Source organism: Saccopteryx leptura, chromosome 11 (genome assembly GCF_036850995.1).
Source record: "Saccopteryx leptura isolate mSacLep1 chromosome 11, mSacLep1_pri_phased_curated, whole genome shotgun sequence".
NCBI lineage: Eukaryota > Metazoa > Chordata > Mammalia > Chiroptera > Emballonuridae > Saccopteryx > Saccopteryx leptura.
In genome coordinates this window covers 24114897-24125730 of record NC_089513.1, presented here as the reverse complement: position 1 = coordinate 24125730, position 10834 = coordinate 24114897, and the positions used below count along the sequence as shown (strand labels likewise).

Here is a 10834-nt window from a genome sequence, read left to right as displayed (position 1 = left end):
TTCTTGCTAACCAGTCCACCCATCCATACTTCCTTGCTGTGGAAGCATCACATTTCTGCATAAGTATCTTTGTCCCTGTTCACACATTACATAGGTAAAGCTCTTGTAAAACAGAGCAGTAATTCCTAGGATAAAAGTAGAAACTCCTTCCCTAGGAGTTACAGAAGCTAAAAAGATTTCTCATGTTCCCCTTGCCCCAAAATAGCATAAAGACCTCTGGCCAAAGTTTGGTTTTAAAAACCTAATCATCTCCATTTAAGGTTTGGGTGTAATGTTGCACCTCTGTTTAGCATGTGTATCCCATAATTGTCCTTTCCCTTCCTGGGGAGTCCATAATGAGCGAAGGTAAGGACAGACTATTCATAAGGAATCAGATGTTTTCTCGGCTGATAGATTTCAGGAAAAAATATGATTGTGCATTAGAAGCCACTTAAAGATCTCCCCAAATTGCCACGAGCTTATAAGTTGCTATGGTAGATGTTTTCTTTGGCGAATGAAGAAACCAATTAGCATGTCCCCTGCATTGGCTCAGGTGATAAATGGCCCATGCTTGGTATCTGCCGGAAGCGGATATACTCGCCTGGGCTTCCTGTTTCTCATCATCAGGCTCCATCGAAGGTGCCCGACATTTTTTGTGCAAAGCTCAGGTGAAGCCCATGAGAGTAGGAGTTGCTAGATTAAACTTTCACATGAGAAACACTGTTGTTTTCTCCTTGGGTATGATGGAATTGATTGGTAGGACCCAAACTATCCATGGAGAGAGGGTGTTCTTTATTTTGTTTTTTAATGTTCTTGACATTGTTTAGCTACAAAAATGATGATCATGTGTTACTGCTCAGAGCCTACAGGCAAGACTCCTAACTTAACAGACTTGAGGAGTAAAATCTTAAAAGCTAAAACAAACTCTTATTGCTCACTAGGTTACACAGCAGTCTTACTGGGATGTTTCGTAGCTGGACCATATATCTGGTTGAAATTTCCCAGTCACTGGGTGTATCTCTGAGGGTGTCTACACACTTGCCATGCAGTTTTCCTTGTGTTGCATTCATGTGGTGGTCATTACTTTATTTAAAATCCCCCCCATCTTATTTGTTTTTTGCACAGCCGCATCAGGTAGGCAAAAATTAGGCATCATGACCATGTCATGAAAGAAAGGTGGATTCAGCCTAAACATTGAGCACTGGTCCCAACTTTGTTTTGAACTCCCTGCATGACCTTGGGCATGGCATTTCGCTCCTTATGGGTACTGTTGGCCCATCTGTGAATGAAGGAGTTAGGCCATACCTCTTTCATATAGTGTGTTTTAGATCTTAAAGCCATTTCACATACATCTTTATAACACCCTTCCTGCAGTTTTAGAAGAGAGGCATTTTTGTTCTAATTTTACAAATCGGGACACTGAGGCTCAGAGGTCAAGTGGCCTTCCCAGGTTCAGCAATCTGTCCCTTTTGATTCTAAGCCCAGGGCTTTGTACCCTGCATTGCAGCTCAGTACCATGTTGCTCATCTAGTGAAGGCCAAGTTTAGAATGCAGGTCCTTGTCCCCAGCCCGTTGCTTCTGTGTTCCACCACCACCCTTCCTCTCAGAATCTCACCATCCTCTGTTCACATGTTTTCCCCCTAAGGCAGGGGTCCCCAAACTTTTTACACAGGGGGCCAGTTCACTGTCCCTCAGACCGTTGGAGGGCCGGACTATAAAAAACTATGAACAAATTCCTATGCACACTGCACATATCTTATTTTAAAGTAAAAAAAACAAAACGGGAACAAATACAATATTTAAAATAAAGAACAAGTAAATTTAAATCAACAAACTGACCAATATTTCAGTGGGAACTATGCTCCTCTCACTGACCAGCAATGAAAGAGGTACCCTTCCAGAAGTGCGGCAGGGGCCGGATAAATGGCCTCAGGGGGGGCGCATGTGGCCCGTGGGCCGTAGTTTGGGGACCCCTGCCCTAAGGCATCTGCACTGTGATTGTGTGCTGGTTACAGAAGAGAGTAACTAAGACAAAAAGACATCTCTTTATTCAATGCCCAACCAAAGAAGAAGGATTCCTTCTGGCCTAACCTTTTCTACACATCAGCCTGGAAATATCTACATGGACAGAGCTTCCACCTCGATCCTTCCTAAATTCCATTTCTCTGGGTTATTGCGACCACTACTTTCTGCCCAACTCTGTGTTATATGGGTTTTTTTATCTCAGCATTTTAATGCATCATAATTCTTGGCGGCTTCTATCTCTATATGAGTTATGCCTATTGTCCCTACCCATATCGTTGAATGTCTTACTGGAACAGACCAGATTCCCTGTCATTCCTCTCCCTTCCAACCTTGGCCTCTCCTTGCCTGTATCCCAAATGCCCCCTCCACTTCTGGACCCCTGAAGCATCCGGGGAAAATATCTTTGATAACATGTGGAACCCAATGTCACTTTGTCAAGATTCCCGGGACAGTGTTCGCCTTACTGTAATACACTCCAGAGAGTGCCAGTTCCCTTTGAAAGATGGAGGTGGGTGGGATGAGACTGAGCTTACTGGAGGCATTCAGCTCTTTCAGAAATTTTAGCTGGGTCACAGTATATGTTCAGCTGGGTGATACTGAGGGTTGTGAGTGGAAATGAATATCTGCCCTTTCCACCACTTCTCTCCCTTCACCTTTTTCTGCTCCATTCTAGACTCATTTCCGTAGCATCTCAATGTCCTATTTCACATGAGCTAGTCTTCTCTAAAATAGATGTGACATAAATATAGATGTCATCCTTTAGCCAGTTGAGGACCCAATTTAGAAGCTATGTCAAGAGAGGACTTGTGCACTCTCTGCGAACAGAGCTGATGAAAGGCCCCATAAGATAGGAGGAAGCCATTACCATCATGGAGAGAGCACACAGAGAACCCATTTCACAGCAGCGGCAGGTGCACACTTTGTTTTCTCTTTCCTGCTCGGAAAATCATTCATTCCCCATCCCCCTGACCAAGCAGAAGAATGCCTTGTCCTGTCGGCCCTTTATAACAAACCCAGAGCTCAGAAGTCACACAGACTCCTCACCTTGTTTCTCTAGTTTACTCCTTCTGCTCTTTTGGTTTTAGAAGGCAGTAGCTCTTTTGACCTGCTTTCTAAATGCATAGCATCTGCTAAATCTCTGTTTATAAAAATGCATTCCTGGGGCCAAAGAATGGGTCGAGAATGGGAAGGTGCAATCCACAGACTCTCGGAGTTGGAAGAAGCCTGAGAGCCCTCATGTGCACCTCTCTCCCACTCCTTCCCACCAGGCATCACCATCTTGCACATGCTGACATACAGCAGAGTCCCAGAAGAGCAAACCCGTCCAAGGTTGACAATACACCACCAGAATGTACTCTCAAAGCCAAGTTATCCTAAGGCGGTGAAAGAGGTCTCTGGTGGGGTGATGTTCTTTCTGTCCAGCCCACTTGGAAATAATCTTTGTGTACTTTGACCACAATTCATGCTACGAAAGTCAGACACCTTGACCACTGCTCTCCAGACCTCCATCCGATGTTGGAGAAACAGTGAGAAGAGTTCATTTAGATGTGTTACCTCATAGTCCAATGTCATTATTAGTCAGCTAGCCATTCTTAGTTCCTAAACATCAAGTAGTTTCCTTGTGATGAGTGGACGCTAATCATTAGTGCACCTCCAAGATATCAGAATCACTCTGGAAAGGTAGCTGGATTCCCTTGAGCCTGGCTGACGCCACTTCTCCTTGTGGCTTCTGTCTTGGCCTTGCCAGCTCTTTTTATCAGCACTGTGGGCATTTTGGGAAGCAGCCTCTGTTGTCACTCACCAGCAGGAAATAGATGCCCAAGCCAAAAATAATACAAAACCTCCCCTAAGTAGTCATCCAGATGAGGGAATTGACCACATGGATGAAATGCCGTAAAAACTATACAAAGGAAACGTTTGAGAAGAGGAGGGAATAAGAGGACTCATGGGAGGAGAAAGTGAAGACCAGGAAAAAAGAAAGGGTAAAAAATGGAAAGCTGATGAAGTATAGACTGTTTAACCTTAATCCAAGAGGAAGTCTGGGTCATCCTGTGGGAGGAAATCAAAGGTGAATTAGCCAGTGTCTGCTGTGTGGTTTAGTGGGATTATGAGTACCTGCCCCAGTCTTGTCTCTGGCACTAACCAACTGCAAGACCTCGTCTTTTTGACTCTCAGTTTTCTCAAATGAGACTATGACAATGAAGGTTCTGACCAGACCTGATAGGCTGAGAGCCGGAAAGTCTCTAATTTATACAAAGGAATTTGAATACAAACATATACACATCCAGATTGGGCAGGTAGGAAGAAAATGCCCACCTAAGTTATTGGCCAATCACTTAGCTGTTCAGTGAAGTTGCAAAACACATTCCTTCGGTCCACATGTTAATCGGTGTGACTTACCCCATTTATTTTTGGCTCCAGCCATTTGATCACTTAGCCATTTGATCTCATCTTTCAAAAGGCAGAATTTCTCATACCTGACTCCCACCTATGCATTAGCTTGCTCCTTGTCTGGGCTGAAGCCAGCCATCATCTTAGAAACAAACAGATTAGAGCACTAATGTGACCAACTGTACAGGAACAGATAGAATAAGCTTGCATTTAAATCTAGACTCAGAAGTCTAGTAAAAGAATCTCATTATGTAGTATAAACACGCCTTATTTTGCTGTTAAGTATACTGAGGCTTAAGAAGGTCAAGGACTTGTTCAGGGGTGTTGTCTAATTGGTAGAAGAGCTCAGACTGAGAAGACAGGGAAGCATAGCATCTGCAGGAGGGAAGGAGAAAGGAAGTGAGAGACACAATAAAAAAAACACCAGAAAGGTGAGTTGTGGGAGAGATGTTAAGCTATATGTTTTCTTTTGCTGTGAGCTATTGTAAAAGGTAAGCATCTCTTTGACAATAATTTGGTTTCCAGGCTATCTCTGGGGACCCATGTTTGGGACTGGAAACGATCTTTGTGGACTCTGATGGAAGTCATTTTTTTCCCTTTCCTGTCTTAACAATTGCACATACTTATTTTATTGAGCCCCCCAAGGTCCCTCCTAACGTTTCCTTTTGGAAACCAGGAATTAATTAAATTAAATGTTGTGACCCATAACTTTCTGGCGAGGAGGGAAAAAAAAAACCCTTTGACGCACGGCATCTCTTTTGCTACATTGAAATAAGAAATCCAGCCATTCTGCCTTTGGAGCATGAAGTCCCCAGGCCATTTATCTTCTCACAGCTGGCAAGCGTTCCCCTGTCCTGCTGGAAGTTTTTATTTATACCTCTGTGGCTTTGGAGAATTATGCAGATTCAGGTGTGGAGGCAGAGAAGTCACAGTTTTGACAGACTTGGCTTTGATACAACACGGAGCCTTTTTTGGCTAAAGAAATCAGGAAATTGCACCTTCCAAAGGCTGGCCTGTCACTGGGAAGAGATAAGGATGGAGCCTTTGGAAGGAGGACCCTCCAGAAAACCATCTCTTCATGCTATAAACAAAAAAGTGACAGGGCTGAATGCTTGCTCAGATTGTGACCAAAGCTTGTGCCTGAGTAGCACTTAATAGAAATTGGCTGCATTCAAGGGGAAGTGATCAAGACAAGAGAAAAGTTTTAAAAGTATGTATGTGGTGTAATCCTTGGTGTAATCCTGGGGGAGGAATTCAAGGTTGAGTAACTTGAATGTTTTTGCCCTCAAAAGGTTACAATCCAGAAGGTTCTCCTCTGTAACCTAGGGGAGGGAAAGAGATGCAACTGATATAATAAGGCAGACTTTAAGCTCATCAGAAAGTCACAGAGAAAGGGTCCCAATGAAGGTGAGTCACCTCCATGTTTTCAGTGGGGGTGGAGAGGTGGGACTAGGAAGTACTTCTTTGTAATAGTTGCCATTGGACATGGGTCTTGAAGAATGGAAAAAGTTTTAGAGAGCTAAGATGGTTGGGCAGGGGGACACAATATAGAAAGGGAGGCATGTGGACAAAGGTATTTAGGTGTAAATACCCAAGAAACATTTGGAAAATGGTGTTTAGTATAGTTCTACTGAGGTTAAAATCTGATGTTGGGAGATCAGGGCAGTTAAGGTTGGAAAAGAATATTTTGTTCATGACTTAGAGGGTTTTTCTCCTACTTCTGGGGTCTGTGCTTAATTCAGTGGGCAATGGGAAGCCATTTTTTAAACTGGCAAAAGTCATGAAATTACCAGTTTCTACTTTCTTTTCTGACCACTCCTATCCCCTAGTCTGGGTTGGGCAAACTTACTCCATCTTTGTATTCTTCATATGATACTGTAATTATCCATGTCTTGTTTGGATTGAACCCACTACCTTACCCTTCCTCCCCATCCCACACCCTAAATTATGAACATCATAAAGACATCATTATCTACTCAGGTTCTTAAGAAAAAAAAATTATAGTAACTAGTCATTCTTGATTCATCTGTTTCCTTCTCTAATTAAAGTCAAAGATGGTTCCAGTATGTTTGCCTGAGCAGCTGGAGGAGTGGGGGCACATGAACAGAATTACAGAAATCAAAGAGAGAATCTGGTCAGTGTATGAGGAGATGAGTTCTTAAGGCAGCCGTTGGCAGCGCTGTACAGAGCTTAGAGCTAGAGACTTATCAAAGGGGAGAACTACAGGGAATGAAGTCAAGAAGGTGGGAGGGAGGACCCTGCGGCCCACCTTAAAGAGAGAGCTGTAACAAGAGAGGGTCAGGGAAGATGCAGAGAAGGAATGACAGAACTGCTAGAGGAGGCCCACGGAGTCGAGGAAGAATGAACGGAAGAGGAATGGGTGGCTGGTCGGGCCAGAAGCTGCCGAGAGTTCATGGAATGTGAGATAGTGTGCAAACATACTGGAGGTTCTGAAAAAAAACAAACGGAAAAGTTCAAGACTATGTATTTAGCACCTCATATAAAGGTGTGGTGGGCTGTGTGCCAATCCAGGTGGCAAAGAGTTAATGAATAATAAGTGGATGACGAGAAAATGGGAGCTGCAGGTGCAGAAAACGAAACTTTGTTGTGGTTCTAGCAGCTCTGCAGCTTGAGGAGACTTTGTTTTTATAGTCAGCCCTGATAGGAAGGGACACACTCATTCTCAGCAGATCTGGAGTCTGAGAACTCCCAATTCTGGGAGTGTAAGAACAATGCCAGAATTCTACCTCCCCTTGAAGGCTGTGTGTGTATAAAAAAGTGAAGGTTTCAGGATTTAATAAAAGATAAGCGACTCCGGGCCAGCTCGCCCTTCTCACAGACCTATAGGCACTTAGTTTCAGCAGTGGCTCTTTGAAACCCCCTCTCTATCTATGGTACTGTGGGTGTAGGCTGTGCCGATGTGAGTGTTTGGAGGAACAGTCCAGGTTATCACAAGTTCTAGTAAGTAGGTCATTCATTGAATACTGGGTGCAAGGTAATATAGACTAAAACTCAATTGTTGGTCTTCCAGGGGTCTTTACTATTTTGTGGAATAAAATTAATGTGGTGGTTCATAAAGAACATTCTCAAGAATGATTGAGAGCTTTTTGGTTCCTTAACGTATAACACAGTGCGAGGGACAACTAGAGAGACTAGAAGAAAAGAAAAAGCAAGGAAGGGCTCCTGACCTTAAGTTCCTTACACTGTACTGAAAAGAAACCATGTTGACATTTAAAGGACAACCAGAGAATACATGCAGACCAAGTTTAAGCCATGCTAAGTTGGTGGCCAGAAATGGAAGCCAGAGGGATCCAGGATCAGAAAAGGTAACGTTCAGAAGACAAGGTCCTGGAGCTGAACCTTGGAGAGTGAACGTGTAGTGAATGAGAATGGCAGGCGATGGGTGAAGGTGGACATATGTGAGGGGACAGGAAGGCACCTGGCTAGATTAAAGGTAGCAGGTGCATGGGGATGAATTTTTAAAAGGTGCATTCACCATGCAAGGGATGTGGACTGCACCCCAGGGGAAGGGAAAACACATCGATGCTTAAGGGTGCTGGGTGTAGAGGGCGTTGAGCCTGGTGCGAGGTGCTAGCTGAAATGATAAAGCATCAGAAAATATGCCTGCCCTCCAGGACCTTGTAAAGCTATCAGGAGACAAGAAATGGATATATACATAGATAAAAAGCATTTAGAGAGAATAATGAGAATCTACACTCTGATGGCTAGAAAGAAACCCCAGTCTACAGGGGAAAAAAGGACCCTGGCAATAAATTTCAGAGTAATAAATTGCGTGTTGTAAAATCAAGTTGTTAGTATTGCTGTTTACCTAATGACATAAGGATTCAGAACAAGTTGAATAAGAAAGGAGGCATTAAAAGAGGGGCGATTGACAGAGTTGAGTGAGGGGGAGCCCCAAGAGCTGCCTCTGCTGTGGTCTGTGCCCTCCAGTGAAGGCCGGGAGGGGGGTTAGGAGCCTGGCTCCCCTTGGTGATGGAGGATCTAAGGACAGAGATAAAAAGCTTTTCCAGAGGCTACATCCCAGGCATCCCCTTGCATCTGAACAGGGCACTGTGTTTCTCAAAGCACATTTCCTGATTCTTATTTGATCTTCAAAGTCCACTGAGGTTTGCAGATAGGTGTTGTTCTCCCACTTGACAGGCAAGGAAATCAAAACCATGAAGGTTAACATCTTTGTCCAAAATCACCACACCAGTTTTACACCGAGAAAGTGCTGGACCCCAGGTTTTCTGACTCTTCTCAGCACCTTCTTTTCCTACTAGATTTCCGAGGTCTTTGACAAGGTCAACAGGATGACTCAGCTTCTGAATTATTCCTAAAGAACCCTTGCCAGTGGGTTACATAGTGGAGCCCAGAATAAGGCACTAGCAAATAGGCAATTTGGTCTTCACTCAATTTAGTTTTCTTATAAAAAAGGGAGCTCTTTGGAGTCAGGCTCAGCCAAGCCCAGGGTATAAGGCCATTCGGTGTGGGGCCTTTATCTCGCTTTGGGAACATCAAGATCCTGAAAATCACAAAGGAGAGACACAACGGGTGGACAGGAATAGTCTTATTCACTAAGTCACTAAAAAAAAAACCCTAACATTTAAACCTTTGTTATTCTTTAAAGGAAATTTTACACAATTTGAGAAACTTGCCACATTTACTAGTAAACACTCAAAACTTGCCTCTTGAGAGTGATATAAGCTAAAAATAACAATGGAGTAGAGCATTAAAGAAACTATTGGTTTGGGTTTCATCTCAAATGTTGGGCAAATCGTTAAAGAGCAGGCTTTGGCTCCTTTTGAACATCCACCAGGAATTGGAAAGGGCTATAGTTCTGAACCAGTTTCTCGTGTCTTATATTTTTAAGTAAGTCCAGCAGGACAAAGAGGGTTTTTTTTATAAGAAATCCTATTCTGTGCTGTTAGTGATATGTTTTTACTTAACTTATTTATTCTATTCATGCAGTTAAAAAAGTATCAGGTGCCCAGTATTTGCAAGACACGGTACTGGGCAATGTTACAGCTGTAAATATGTAAAGGAGACCTCAACGCCGCTCGCTAGAAGTGTCATGGTCCTACACATTTGTGCAGGTATCTCTCCTACAAAATAGCAGACTCCTTCCACACTAGATGTTAATGTTCTCTTTGAGGCCCCAACGACAGCATTAAAAATTGATTCCCCAAGCATAGCATGGAGCAAATTGTATTTGAAAAAAAAAAAAGAACAGCATTTTTTTTTTATCATATACAAAAAATGCCTGTTAGTGAAGAAAGTTCGGGAAATTTAGAAAAACGTGTCAGAAAAAATAGTCATCTTACAATCCCACTAAAACCCTTTATGATAATGTATATGCACAGGTGTACAACTGCTGATAACTGCTGACTCCTCTCCGCCGTCCTCCACCCCTCCCTAGGAGAAGCTAGAGAGAGCCAACGCATACTCCCTTCCCTCATTGTCCCTCCTCTCCTCTCCTCTCCTCTCCTCTCCTCTCCTCTCCTCTCCTCTCCTCTCCTCTCCTCTCTTCTCCTCCCCTCCCCTCCCCTCTCCCCTCCCCCCTACTCCCTCCCCCCTCCCCCCTCCCTCTCTCCCTCTCTCCCTCTCTCTTCACTCTTCTCTTCCCAGAATTGACCAACAAAACTTTTCTTTCTGCATTTTGTGTCATTGCCCAGACAGGAGAATATATGCTTTTAAATAAAATACAGCCGTATCTAGGGAGGAAAAGCATCCAGATTTCCAGACTGTCCTATTTAAGATCTCCGCAAGAATTCAAGTACCAGGACAGCAACCAAGAAGGGGACAAATTAGTCATGGCCAAAGACGATTGCCAAAAATTTTTCCCAGGAGTTGCTGAGTGTTGAGTTTTTTTTCTCAAATCAGAATCTGACAAGGAGGTTGCAGTGAGTTTTCCAAAGCTTGAGACCCATAGCTCCACCCTGCAGTGGAAATCCAACCAGCCAGGCTCTGTTGCAATAACCACCCCATTTCACATGCACGCATGCTCATGCACGCTCACCCAGAACAAATCAGGTTATGGCTGCTCTCATTGGTCACTGTTGCTGTCACTCTTACCAAGAGCACTTAAAGAGAAGGATCCAGCTATTAATTTTATGTGTGTGACACAATGGATTACCTTGCTTATTTTCTTTCTGGTATATCTATGGATAGCTCTAAGGTGTGGTTATAAAGCCAATAGTTCCCATTTCAAAAATAGCCCTCCTGTTTGTTTTTCCTCTCATTTTTCCTCAACTAGGAAGTCCATATCTACCTACACTCTCAGTTGGGCATTTGCACAGGGATTCAGGCAGAGGAAAAGACAAGATATTTCAGGAGATGTCTTAAGTGTCCATGGATGCTGAAAATAAAATTTTATCAAATAAAGGAGCTTAAGTAGCTTTTCTTGTCAACTTTTCCTCTATTAGGTTCCTAATAGAGG

The 10834-nt window shown here is 43.4% G+C and overlaps 1 protein-coding gene across 2 annotated transcripts in view; it reads left to right on the top strand.

Annotated features, from left to right (window-relative positions):
- SETBP1 (SET binding protein 1) overlaps window positions 1-10834 on the top strand; it is a 356358-nt gene that overhangs the window by 259867 nt on the left and 85657 nt on the right. The gene's annotated exons all lie outside the window — the stretch shown is intronic.